Here is a 14,739-nt window from a genome sequence, read left to right as displayed (position 1 = left end):
TTGCTTCCTCTCCTTTCGTGCTGTTCTTGTTTGTATGGTTGTGGTCCACTGTTGTCCCAGCTCCCTTTTTCCTTTCTCCTTTCAGTATTTTGTCTCCTTGGGATGTTCCTTTCTAAACTCTGGTTTAGGAAGATTGTTCTTTTATTCACCCTTTTTTGTCCTGGTTTTCTGAACCTTCCCTGGTTGTCTTTCTGTGCGCTTGACAGCTGACCAGAATCCTTCCAGTCCTTTTAAACAAAGACTTTGTTTCTGCTCCTAACTTCTCAGCAGCTTTTACTGCAGATGAATGTTTTTCATCATTTTGGTTTTGGTTGTGTGTTGTGTTTTTTTTTTTTTCCCCTGTGCTTTGTGACTGGTTTGGTTTTATTTCAGTTTCATGGGATGACTGTCTTTGCCTCTTCCATTCATGAATGCCAAAGGCTACTGATTTTGACACCTCTCCTCTTTTGTACTTGACCAAAGGGTGTCATATCTCCCACTCAGGCCTATGTACTATGCCATCCCATTGAATTCTTGCTTTTCTTTACCTCAGATTTCTATTTGTCTTTGTCTGCCTATGTTATCCTTGTGCATTAAATAAGATACAGCTACCTTGAATGTTCTTGCAGCTTTATGGCCCTCTTTCCTTGCCAGCTGATACTTCACCAAATTTGCAGTTTCTATTAGAAGTCTGTGTTTCCTTTCATCAGAAGGTTTTTTCTCTTAAATCTAACAAGTGTTTGTTGTTTCACATCTACAAGTTTATTTTTTTAGGTTTTATGAAAAATGCTGGTGCTTAGACTTGCGTTTGTGCCTTGATTTTTATATCATGACTGATCCGTTCTTCCAAAATCATCACCTTATTCAACAAACATGGTTAAGAACTAGACAGTATGTGTTTTTGTTTGTGTTTTTTTTTTTTTTTTTTTTTTACCCTCTACCTCATATTAGTGTTCATCCTCTTTTCTCATTGTTTTCTTATCTGTGGAAATGGTTAAAGTTCTCTCTTCACTTTTGGGTTTAATGGTTTGTTTGGTGGCTCTTCTTTTCTTTCCTACTTTCCTATCCACTTCTCTCAGTATTTCCAAGCTGCTTCCCAAATACAGGCTCCTCTATAACTTCAGATCTTTCAAAGAGTCTTCCTCTTCCCTACTTTTTTGGATACCCTATCATTTTAAGGCCCATTATCAAAATGCTGTTTTATGAACTTTGTCTCTTTGAAACATAGTATTTGATTGTGACTAAGCAAGTGATCCTGCATGTGTGTTGTCACTTGCATGTTTAATACTTCAGATAAAGTTACTCTTTAAATAAAATTGAATGTGATGTTCTGAAGTGGTCTTCTACCTCACTTAAATATCCGTGTACATGTTTTAAAAGAAAAAAAGAAAACAACTTTGTTATTTTTTGTTGTTTCTGGTTATTTCTTGCCATGTTTTTCCTTTTCAAAACTCAGCGTAAAATCCCGGTTCTTTGTTCAAAAAGCTGTCTGCCTTTGCCATTCCTCTGTTGCTGCAATGTTGCAAAGAAGGTGACGTGAGCAGGAGGCAGTCTTAAGAAACAAAGAGCTGTGTGAGTGAAAAAGCTCTGAGCTGAGTATAAAGAATACCTCAAAGGATCAATATGCTGGTAGCATTCTGCTCAGTTCTTACGTGACATTTTCAGCCTGATGGTTAGCAGTGATTCATGAAGCATATTTATTGTGAGGTACCAAATTATTGCAACAAGCAAAGTTTTCTGAACTATTTTAGAAGTGTTGTGATAATTTGAGAATTTTTTGGAATAATTTCTAACATAGCAGACATGAAACTTGTGAAATGTTACGATGCCAGCTGCAAAAGTGACATAATGAGATAGTCTTGGAATTAAGCTGTGCTGTCACAGGTATTTCTTGCCGTATCATCACATACCCTGTAATTGCCAACATAGTTCACTAGGGAGCAAAGTCTCACAGTTATGAGTATCATGACTGGGATTATTTCTTGGGAAACTTCTGCACAGGTGTTTCATTTTTATCAAACAATTCTTAAAAACGGCTGTGGTAATGCTAAAGGAAGAAAGCTTGGAGAAAGTGAGGGTTTTAGTTTCTTCTCTCAACAGACTAGTCCTGCTTGGTAATTGCCTGAAAATTTTCTGATCTAGAGACAGATGCTTAGCATGTTCTTACCAGCTGATTACTGAAATAGTCAAGAGCAATAGTTTTCTATCTGCCTCTGGTTCTTCAGTTGCTGGATTCATTGTTTCTGATGCAGCTTTTACTTCTGTATCATTCAGAAGCAGGGGTAGGTCTCAGCAGGAGAAGGCTTGGCTGCCCACTTTTTCTTACTGCCCCTCCTTCAGGAGAGTTACCCAGTCTCATTTTGTGTCCAGATAGCCTAAAGATTATTCCTCATTTTAATACTATTCTCTGTGAAAATAGCAGCAGACTTTTGAAATTGCTTGGTCAGAAAAATTATCTATCTTGGGTCTTTTGCAGTAAACTCTATTTTCTACTCTTTTCCTTCCCAAAGTGCTAGGTTTTCCTAGTTTGCTGTTGCAACCACTCACGTGAGCTTATGAATTGCAATGGGTGAAGAAGTGTTCAGAAAAAAAGAAATAGAGAAAAAATGTCTAATTTTTCTTAATACGATGTTCTGTCCAACATGCTCCCCGTGCTACCCTTCCTATTGCTCAGTGACTGACTTATATGAGCCAGGTGGAAACACTGATTTCCTCTGGAGTCTTGAAAGAAAACGGGAAGGCAGGAGGGTCAGGAAACTCTGAAAACACAAATATCTGAAGTTATATATATCCAGGTAAACTTTCTGTCTTTAATTAAACAGATCAGGTGAGAACCACTAGCTTAAGCTAAAAGCTCTTCAAGTGGATAAAGCTGCAAGGCTCAGTGCTACAGCCGTTCAGTCAGTGCAGCAGCACTGCTGCAGTAGCACTGATGCAGAGATTCCTTCATCCAGGCAAGCGTTTTTCTGAGACTCTGTTGAGTAATCTGTTTGTGTCTGCCTCAAAGCATAACTGCAAAATCCTGTGAATTAATATAAAGATGTTTTCTGTTCTTCCTGCATTGCAAAGTGTAAAATAGAAATGCTAGACTATGCGCCTTCTACAGCCTGGAACTATTTCGGTTCATGCTCTTGCTTCTTGACATTGGCTTAAAAATTGGAAGCTTGTGGTGTAGCAATCCTAAGACTGTCTTTGCTGAGACATTACAAAAGGCTAACATGTACTAGAAGTGATTTTTAAAAATGAAGGGATTACACAATTTGTGGAATTATGTGATACTGACTGATATGGTGACTAAAGGTCATGTTATTGTAATTAAGGTGTTGAATACCAAAATCTTTATTCTCAAGATATTAACAAGGTGCACAGATGGAAATGTATGAAGCCTCCACTGGAAGGAGAGGATAAAAAAATACTTCCCTTCTAGTGAAGGAAGATGATCTCCCTAGAGTGAGGTAGTTATTTCAAAGCTATTTATCCCAGAATTTCCAGGCTTGCTAAGAGGTGGGTCTAAGCAGGCCAAAACCCAAAGTGAGTTAGGCACACACAAAGAACAGAGCTCAGAGAGACATGGGTCAGTTTGTAGACTTGAGTATAAGCAATCTAACCTTATAGTGAAAGCTTCCAGAGAAGCAAATCCAGTTTGTAGTAATCAGATGTCTACAGCATTATCTCCATGCAAAGTTTTCTTGGTATTACTATCTTCACCCATAAGAAGATGGCAAATAGAATGGTTCATGATGTGTTGTCGTTTTATCTTGTTCCAGTCTTGTTCAAGAAGCTGCAGTGTACTTAGTGGCGAGATCTGAGTAGGTGGATTTTTCTGTATTTTTCATCACAGCTTTTACTGTGATGTTGCTGGTGTATCAGCAGGAAAAAGCATCATTTGTTACGTGATAGAAATGTGCTGGTTAAAAAGCTTCCTTTTGAAAAGCGTCCTTTGCTGCCATTTATTACCCGTTAGTAGCCTGGGCAGAATTAAAATGAGGCCACTTGGGAAGAGAGATGCAAGGCAGACCGGTGCTTTTCCTCCATACGGGCACTGCAGGATTAATGCACTGGATGATGACTTTTTTTGATAGAATAAATTGTGTGTAGTCTACCGTAAATATAATATGTACCTCTCTGTACATTTTCCCAACCACAGGCTTTCACAGCATGCTGAAAGTGGGAAAGCAGGCCACGAAACAGGAGGGAAGAGGAATTACTTTACTGGGTGATAACTTCTCAAAATGGGAGGTAGCCTTCACAATTCCTGCTTGTACGTTTTGGTGTAATTTGGCCAGCACTGGGCTGTTGTGCTCTACAAATGGAGTCGTGAGTATGCAGAGACAATTCTCCAGTGCAGCCGCCGTTTGTTGTGAACATTTCGCAGCACATGAACTGTGCCCCAGGAGTCTCTGCCAGACTCCAGCCCTAATAACTGATGTGTTTGATCCTGCCTCTCAAATTTTGCAGAGGAAATCCAGTGGGAGAAAAAACAACTAAGCAAATTTCCTCTTTTGAGGCAGGGATGGTAGGAGGCTTGGTTATCCTTGTTAGCTATCTGGGGGTGCAGGAGAAAGGACTACTTTAGTGGAGGAATATCAGAGATGGCTTGTCTCATGATGTTTACAAGTCCTTTTAGATGTCACTGTAAGTGCTCTTGCTCTTAGCTGGTAGAAGTGAAGGCCTGTCAGGAAAGGAAAATGGCTTCTGATGTTCCTGGATAACTGTTTTATTAGCTGCTACCTTCACAGTGTACACTTGGATGACTTAGCTGAAGAAAATTAGTACACCTGAGACTTTCAGTCAGTCTTGTATTCGTTTAGAATGAAAAGTAGTTTGATCAGTTTGTGTAAAAACATATCCATCCTTTTTTCCTCTCAAAAGATCAGTGCTCTCCCTCAGGAAAGAAATGAAAGCTGCTCCTGCTCCTTTAGCGATTGCTTCTGATTTCCACTGCTTTAGAGCAAAGTGCAGCTGTGTCATTGTATCTTCCGCTTGACAGATCATCCTGAGATGAGAAAATGAAAGAAGTGTTCAAACCAAAATGGGCATTACGAGGGGAGCAGTTGTATTGACCTCTTTCCAAATGCTGCATGCATCCAGTATCGCTGCATGGGTTGGGACTTGCTAACCAATTAGTCATTTATAAAACTTCCTAAGTGAAACACAGAGGAACAGCGTGACCTACCAGACTGATACGAGATTGGAAGTCAGATGCTGACAAATTCCAATCTCACTACTGCCACTTGCTCACTGAATGGCCTTGGCAAGTCACTTTCCCTCCTTCTCCCTTATGCTCCAGAGCTGTAATACATCTGAGAGCAATCCTTGCCTGTCTCATGAGGATTTGGGGGAGCAGTGAGTGCTATACAAGTGCTGTGTATTGTTATTAAAACTATAATATGTCAGGTAGTGCAGATACATAGATCATCTGCCCTCTTCAGGCACTTGACTGTTAGCCTTATGTCTAGGCACACCAAAAATGTGCAGGATATCAGGTATAATGACGCATTTCAGTCTTGAAATTACTCGTGTCTTCAAGGTCAGATTTGGTGACTTCAATATCTGTTTCACAGCTGCAATACCGTGTTTCCGTCTAATGGTGATAAATGAGAGTGTAACTTGTTTGTAATTCCTTCTCTGTCTTCCTAAATATTTTGTTTCTTAGGAAGCTGATGCTGCTATGAACATATTGAATAATACTGAATTTGCAATATTCTGCTTTCTAGATATAAATGTTTATATTTAAAAGTGCTAAGACTGCATTGCAATAAATAATGCCCATGTAACAGTTGGCTTCAGAGCGTGTTTTCTTGTGTGTTCTGTCAATACGCTTGTGTCAGTGATGAAGCTGCTGCTGCAGCAGTTAGGACAGGTGCCTGGATGCAGAGACCACAAGTTCCGAATGCGAGTGCTGCTATCTAGTCGTGATTTGGAGCAAACCGGTTGTCTGTGTGTTCAAAACTGTATTAATCTACAAAATAAGCATATTATTATACCTGTATTTTAACTATAAAATCAGAATATCATACCTGTCTTATAGAGATGCAGACAGGAATTGAGCTTCATATTGAAGAAGAAGTGCTGTCCTGATCACTCGAAGGGCTGCGACCCTAGCGCGTGGTCTTCCACCGTGCCATCAGGAGGTGGCTTGCCAGGAATCGGTGAGGTCCAGAGCCAGCATCCAGGCATCTAGTCCAGCGTGAGCATAGCCAGTGGGGAAACTGTCCTCCAGGAACCTGTTTAGTCCCATGGTAAACGATGCTGATGTGTTTGGATCACAGGTGCTAATTCTATGGATGCAGTTTGCCAGAGGTGGAAACGTATCTGTGCTCTGGAGTTCAGGTATTTTCTAAAAGGAGTAACTCCCGGTGCAATCTGCAAGCTGTTTAAAGAAAACAAAATCTACAGTTTAAAGCCATGAGTGGCAATATGAGGATGCATATAATGAGAAGGATCAGAGGGGAGTCACAAAGGTCTGCCACCCATTGACTTTCATTTGCATTTTAACATGCTTTACACTAGGAGTCTGCCCTTTCTTCCATGTGTCTGATATTTCCCTGATGTCTCACAAGGCGATTTACAGTCAATTTACAGTAGACTGTTGCTCTTTTAGACTACAATTCTGTCCATTTCATTTCATTTACAAGTGCAAAGGGCAGAGTTTTTCTTTGATATCCACGCAGGTGCTTAAGGGTAAGCATATGCTCGGTACCCTCCTAATTAGAGTCAAAACACTTGATTTGACTGCAACAGTTGTACTCCTAAGCTGCTGGTGAAACAAATTCTGTACTGCCACAGAAATGTTTTTTGTTTGTTTGTTTTTTGTTACTTGCAGGTGACATCTGAGAGGGCTGAAGCAGACATTTCTCTCATATCTGGTGAGACCATTGCTCAAGTCAAGGAAAAATGATAGCTGGAGTAGTAAGGCACAGTTAGAAATTCCCCTCCTGAATTTAGTTGCTATCCTGGAGTTCTATAAAGCGTATTTACCTGCAGTTCTGATGTCAATTTGTCCCTGTTTTGAAAAAAATAAAAGGGGGGGTTAGACATCTCTCCTCGCTATAAGAAGTTAGGTCTTTTCTGGTGCCACTGAGGCAATTATTTTCCTGATCAAATGTTACCTGAATTCTCTGAATGGTTCTTCTCAACTTCAAGCTGCATCTTTTTGCAGTGAATGATTTATTATCCCAAACAACTAGCTTATTCCCCGCAGTTTCTTATCTGCCTTGGAGATCTCTCTCATCTTGGCATTTATGAGCCTGTCCTGTCATCTTTCATAACACGGGGCACTTCTTAGGTTTGATTATTTGTTTTCCACAGCCTTGCAGTCCTTAAGTCCTTAAATGATCTGAGTGACAAAGAATATGTCAAGAATGAAGTTTTAATAATACAGGTAAGTATGTTGCTGTTTCACATGTTCAGTTAATGAGTCAGTCTGGGTGGTGCTCAGAGCCTGCTTGAAATCTGAAAGTATTTGAATATTTAAAACAGGTATCATTAGGATTCTGAGTTAATGGAGAGTGGATGCAAATTGAAGAGTAAATCATGACACGGTCTGGGTTGGATGTTCAGATAACGCCAGTCTGCCTTGGTTCTGCTGAACAGAGGTGTGCTTTTTGTAAAGATTTTTCAAATTCATACCATCTCATGAGACTCGTTTCCTTCACAAGCCTGGGCTATGGCTGCAGCTTTCAACAGGAGAAGGTAATTGGTGCCTCGATGGCTGCTTTGAGGGAGGGCCTTACTCCAACTGCCCGCCAGTACCTGGGCAATTCTCTCCCCTTCCTCACCTCACCTCTTTGACCAGCAGAAGCATTTGAGGTTGGGATCACATTTAATTTGCTCACCTCATTCCCTGTTACCCAGTTCTGCTGTTGTCCCCCCTCACTTTGCTCCTGGTGTCCTTGCAAACTGCAGCTGCTGCCGCGATGGTGCTGCCTTCGATGCCGTGCAGCTCAGTGGTTTTGCTGCCCTAAACTAGGACATGTGGAGACAGGGGGAAGGCTGGGCACAGGTACGTAGCCCGTAACGGTCTCATTTTACACTGCACAAGAAGCTCACAGGTTTTGTTGTGTAATGGTTGCTCTGGGATGATACTGTTTATGTAATCCCTTTTTAATGGGTAGTTTGGGTTGCTTTTCCTTCACCTGGGAGCTGGTCAGCCAGATCCTCCCTTTGTGATCAGGCAGTGCAGGTGGAGATGCCACGCTGGCTCTCTAACAAGCAGAAAATCTGCCCATCTCCCCACCAGAAGGGATTATTAAATAAACCTGGGGCAGGGGGAAGCCTTGCTGTGGGAGCAGCAGAGGGGAATGGCCTTTGCCAGCAGGGCTCTCACAGTCTGCTAATGGCAGCAGCTGTGTGCCATTTCAGCTGGAGGGGCAGCAGGAGCCCCGTGCAGCATGGAAGATGAACCTGGCTGAAGGAAAGGTGGGCTGTAGGAGGAGAGCAGGAGCTGGAGCTGCTTGGTGGTAGCTGCACTAGGACACAGCTGGGAACAGGGACTGGTGGAGCTGGGACACAGGCAAGAGTTAGTGCTCTGTGAGTATCTGCATCTTGCTGTACATTTACAGGCTGAGATCATGTGGTGTTTATGTGCAAGTGATGCCATGGAGGAAATACTATAAAGTAGTATTATTTGGGAATATGACTTATTTTTTGAATATTTGAGGATGCTGTAGTGGTGCATTCACAGACAGCTCCAGCATAGGCTTGAAGGAAACCCTCCCTTTTCTTTGTGGGACAATGCTCAGGCACAATAAGGTTTTCCCATCAGAGTGCAGTCAATGGAACAATTGTGCAGTGTGTTGATCAGGAAAAGGATGTGGGAGTTTGAGTGGAAAAACTGACGCTATCAGCCTAATGGACTACAGCAGCAGGAAGGATGGCAAACAGGATACCACGCTGCATTAGGTGGAAAGAGTACGAAACAGGGCTGTGGCCACAGGCTTGAGTCAGCTGGGGTCTGTACTGCAAGCATGGGAAAAGCTAAAACAAAGTAGAAAGTTACTGATTTTACATTTCTCTGGTGGGAAGGAGGATTCTTTGTAGGTTCTTCTTTGGGGAATAACAGATAAATAATAATCAACGTCAGAAAGTTTCCAAAATCACGGAAGAAGCAACTGGAGGAAAACTTGGTTTTAGTTGCTTGGAGGCTCCAGAATAAGAACTTGGGGAAGCTGAAGGAAGGTAGAGACTGTTGGCAGGATGTCTTTGTGCCAAGGGCTTCACTGGGAGGCCAGTTCAAACCCAGGCATAAACAAGTTAGGACAGCCCTGAAGGGCCCGGCTTTATGCCTCTCCTGCTAGCTGCTCTAACACCTTGTGGGCAGGGCCAGGAGTAGAAGTGTGCCTGTTCTATTGTTCTTGGAAGTTGTGGAGTACAAAGCATTAGGACTGGATGTGGTATATGCAACAGTTACTGATTGTGTTGGGCAGAAAAATGTGAGGGTAGAGGAAGGGCTATCTAGTGCACCAGCTACATCTGCTTCTCAAATTGAATGTGTTTTGCAATTTTTTTTTTTTAACTGGGTGTTTAAATATTAAAACCCATAGCTGTGCAGAGCACACCAGTCCAGGTGACCCTGTGCAGGGTGACCTTGTGCCTCACTGCAGAGGGGGCTCCTGTTCACCTCCGTGTGCTGTCTGAGAGCTTGCCAGGAGCTGGCAAACACCAGTGCTTGATGTTGCAACATCAGTGAAGCTCGGTGATAGAGCCAGGGTGCATTGGGACAGGTCACCGACCTGACTTGCCCTAAAACCCCCAAACAGTGCAAAGTGGTATGAACCTTAGTCTTTTCCAGTGTACATTGTCGCTCAGCATGGTGCCTGTACTGCGGTAATGCTCGCATGTTTACAAAGCTGCCTTCCTCACGTGATGAGTTTTGTTACCTGTAAAATAATGGGCAGCAATTAATTTATTTTAGAAGCAGCTGTGTTCTTGTCATTCCTTGTGGAATCAGGATGCTCTGAAGTCACCCCTTCCTTAGCTTGCTGTTTTAATTAAAAACACAGACCCTTGAAAGCAGATTTGTACTGTCTCCAACTACTTGAGCCACAGCAAACCTTAGTGCAGCAGAGTGTGAATTACTTGCTGAGAGCCATCCTCAAACCTGGCCTCACATCTATTACCGAGCATAAACTAATGAACAAAGAGTTGATATTTGTCAGGATATCCAGTATAAGGGCTTTCAAAGAGTGCTGCAGGCTGACATGGAAATGGTGCAAGAGGTTGCAGCCCCTGACCTCAATCAAGGCTTCAAAGGAAGCTCCTGAAAAGTTTTGCAGCACAAAAATGAATTTCTCCTGGTACCGTAGCAGCCAGCGCACTTTAATAGCTAAAACTACATCAAGGCTACTGCTGACTCGGTGGGAATGACAGCTTTATTTTGCAGGGAAGCGTGGTTCTACGATGTCTTTTTTGTTCCTAAGAAAAAGGACTTGAGACTTATGCAGTGAACACATCAGCTTATGCAAGCAGCGTGGCTGCAGCGACTGAGCAGGCAGCGGCAAGGGGAGGAGGAGCTGGGGAGCACAAACCCAGCGTTCCTGCGAGGGACTGGGACAGACTGTAACACTGCACGTTTCAAAGGAAGAGGTGGGAGATTAGAAACTGATTCACTGACAGTCTGTCCCTACAGCAGGCGTGAGCAGCCAAGTCCTGGGGGCGCCAGATGGAGCCAGGGGGCTGCGCAGCACAGGGAAGAGGGAGCAATACACAGCGCTGGTCGGGGAGGGGACGAGGCTGCTGAGCTTAGGCTGAAGCCGTACTCTTGCTTGGCTGTAGCTTTGTTTGCTCTCCCTCTCATCAGCTTTCAGCTGCTCCAGCCGTTTAGCTGACCGATGGCAGGGTTGTGCTCCGCTGCACACCAGGTCGGTTGCTTGTAGGCGGCTGGTTTTGCCTGGAGCAGCAGCTCCCTGTCAGGCTGCTCGTCCGTATGATGGCAGAGCCGCTCTCTGCCTGTGCACTGGACCATGCCCTGCTGCAGCTCAGGAGCTGGACAGCAGGCCCGAGGCCAGGAACCATCACTGCAGAACCGCTGGCTCTCGGCAAGAGAGGCGAGCAGGGGCAGATAGCTGGCCAAAGCGGTTTGTCTCTTAATTAAGTTGAAAACAGGCATCCTCCTGCCTGCAGCCAGCCCCAGAGCGCAGACACGGGCCGCGGGCAGCTGACCCTCACTGCCCCAAGCACACAGGGAAGGGGCTGTGCCCAGTGAGGCCAGCAGGCTGCTCCTCATCCATGATGTTTCTGCAAACCCTTCACTGTCAGCAGGTGCTTCCCATAAGGCTGGAAGGTGACAAGCGGCTGGTTTAGCCCTTCCCTGCAGCCCAAAGACAGCATCCATGGGACAAAGCTCAAGTACCACTGCCTTGTGACAGCTTGCCCTTTGCTTGGTGCTGTTAATGAGCTTGGAGTGCAGGTGACAGGGAAGAGAAGCACTGCTGTGACAGGCGTATGTACTGGGACAAGAATGAAGAATGGCCCAGCACCACGTAGGAGAATTCCTGCACATTGAACCAGGCTGGAGAAAAGACCCTAGGCTAGCCTAGAGACAGATGCTTCTTCGTCTCCTTTCAACACCTTGTTGGGATTTGGGAGGATGGGGTCCTCTGGCCAGAAGGGCAAGGGACAATGGGTGACAGAGGCTAGTGCACAGAGACCTGTGAAGGAACTTAATTTCCATGTTTTTTAGGAACTTAACCCTTAGCGTTCTCTCATCCTGGGATTTGGTTGCAAGTCAAAACAGGAAAGATTTTGGTAATCTCATACTATCACCAACAGTTTGTTAAAAGACTAATTGCCAAGTAGCTTATGCATGTGGGACCATTAGTAATTCTGTAGCTATGCAAATTAAAACAGTGATGTATGATTTATAGCTTTAATAATGTTCTGAAGGCTCTTAAATTTTAATCACTTGCAACATCCTTTTTAATATTCAATTACTTTATTAACTAATTAGGTCACTTGCTGAAAAAGCACATAAGGCTCGTGCTATTTTAATATCAGCTGAACATCACAAAATACCTTTGAAATGGTATAAATGGTTTATTTATTTTAAATAGATCATTAAGATGCTATAATTAATAAATCAATTACAGCAGAAAGAGACAATAAATTGATAGATGCCAAACCACAATAGTGGCTTCTGCTTTCTTTCTAAATGGTCACGGGGATGCTGAACTCAATGAACATACCTTCCTAGATAATTTGTATTCAGCTGAAGGGATCAGGTTCAAGATATGCTTGGTTCATTATAGATGCTTTTTGTATGAATTTAGCTTTCTGATTGATAAAAGCTCCACAAATGACCTTGAAAAGTAAAAGTATTTAAAAGGACAGCCCTCCATTACAGTTTGCTCTTTTGTCTGTCTCAAAAAAGATAAAGCCGTAACATCTTAGTCCTGCTAATTTGGGGGTGAAAGGTAGAGCTCTGGAGGGAGGGAAGTCGGGTTGCTAATCAGTGACCTACCTGCTGTGCTGCAAATGGTCGAGGAGTCCAATCCTCAGGAGAAACCAAAGCTTTGCTGGCTGGATTTGCTTCTTTGCCATGTCAGGGAGTACATTTTGACAAGGTGTTAGGGAAAAAATAAATCTTTCATCTGTAGGCAATAGAAAAAAAACAGCCTAGCCTGCTCAGGGATGCTGTCAATCCAGCCCAGGTTCTCAAAAACTTCCAAAGGCTCTTGTGTGCCTCAGCTGCCAGACTCCCTGCACTCCCGTGGCAGAGAGGTGGTACAGGTGAGGGTTCCAAGTGGAGAGGATGAGGAGTTGGAAAGTGGGACATGGGTGCCTTCAAAATAATTAGCTTTACAATCTGCAACCACCCTGGGCAAAACCAGCCCAAGCTCCTTGGCTTCTCCATTTCAGCAGGCAGTGGAATTAGGTTACCTCAACATTTTTCTAAACAAGGAAACTACTTCAGTCCCCCAGCACCCCAAATAAAAAAGATACACTCACCTCTGTCCCAGGGAGCCTGCAGACTGGTAATTTAACAGCTGACACTCACTCCTACTGGTACCGTGGCTGAAGATGAAATTGTAACTTTTCTCTAAGGAGAACTCCACCTCATTAACATTTTGCATCAAAAATAATTATTGCTACTTCAGGAGGCTCCTGTTCAGTGTGGCTACCCTTTGAAAAGAAGACAATACTAGACCAGCCAGGACTGGATTATGTCTGTGCAGAAAGGACATGGATGCTTAAAGTAACGCTAAATCAACCTCACATATTATGGGAGCTCCCCCAGGAAACGAAGGTGCAGACTAACACAAAAATAAAGGTACCAAATGTTGCTACAGTTTGGGACAACATCTCGGAACAAGTGCAGATACAACCCTTCAGGGTTCAGACATTTATGCAGTCGAGTGAGGTCACTGTCACTGTTTTTAAGAGTGTTTATTTCACCCTACACCAGTCCTTTTGTACAACACAGCTCACAGGGTAGTCTTAGTTCCCTTACAAGCCCCAGTTCTCAGTCAAATAGGTGCATTTGTATCACGTTCATGTAACTTCTCCCCAGTCAGTTGTTCACATGCTCAATTCCTGTGCCTATCAAAACACATCCACCTTTGTCAAACCAAAAGCATAGTTGGTAAGTGGTCAACAGTGCCTCAAACTCAATTGGTACCCGGAGAAATAGGGACACAAAAGGCAGCAGAAAGCAGCCACAAAGCTTTGTGATTTCAGCCCTCTCACCACGAGGCTGCAGCCCTCTCCTCTGCCACGAAGCTGCTGGTACCAAAGAGCAACTGTTAACCTCCCCGGCTCGATTCAACGCGACAGTGACACTTCACAGCACATTGCATCCAATCTCATTTGAAGCTGACAAAGATTGTTTCTGTTTTATATCTATTGGTTTATTAATGGACTACAGCCTCTTAAGCAGATGCATATTCATTAGATAGCCAGCTGTTAGGAGGTTCCCAGATGTCGAAAGTAGCTCTGTCTTGGAATGCATTCTTTTTTTTCCTTCTCATGAAACAAAGTAATTGCAGCTCTATTAAAGAACCAGTTAATTACTGAACCAGTACCTTATGGCACGTGATAAAAAAATCTGTAAATTTGTGACAAGCAAAGGTATTTTTGAAAAACAGAGATGAACTGCGCCATACACATGGAACACTTACTTAAACAGAGAGACCTGGATTATGCCATGTAAATTTTGTGCCTTTTACATTTTCCACATTCAGCAGAATTTCATACTGCTTGTCCTCCCTGATTTGACTACAGGATCTAGAATCATATCAAAAAAGAGAGACATTTCAGTTTTTAAAGGCTGCTTTACTCAGAGAGAAGCAAACTCCTGCAGCACCTGGCTAGGTAAAATTGGAACCGTATTGCTGAACAAGCCGTACAGATTGACTTCCATATTCCACAGACCACCCTTTTCAGTCTCACAACATTAACAGGGTTCACCCCACTGTCTTTGCAACTCAGCATTTCTATTTCTCCCCTTTAGCTCTAAACACAGCTCCAAAAAGGCAGGTCTTAGAAGTGCAGCTAAAACAATACCCATTCTCCCCACCAAGATCTCCAGGAAGCCATTCTCCCACTGAGCTGTTTAAAAATGTTAGGTCAGCTCCAAATCCAAGTGCTTTGGGGAAAAAGGTTCACAGGGGTTCTGTGTTTCTGGTTGACGTGAAGGAGCTGCACAGCTGCTTGCTCCATCTCATCGGACAGCTCCAGCCTCGGAGGAGCAAGCAGCACAGAGCTGCTTTGTCCCCACGAAGGAGCCGTGCTGCAGTTACCACTAATAGGAAAAAGAAGGCA

The sequence above is a fragment of the Netta rufina genome, assembly GCF_964035555.1.
Source record: "Netta rufina genome assembly, chromosome: 14".
Taxonomy (NCBI): domain Eukaryota; kingdom Metazoa; phylum Chordata; class Aves; order Anseriformes; family Anatidae; genus Netta; species Netta rufina.
Note: the sequence above shows the minus strand (reverse complement) of the source record.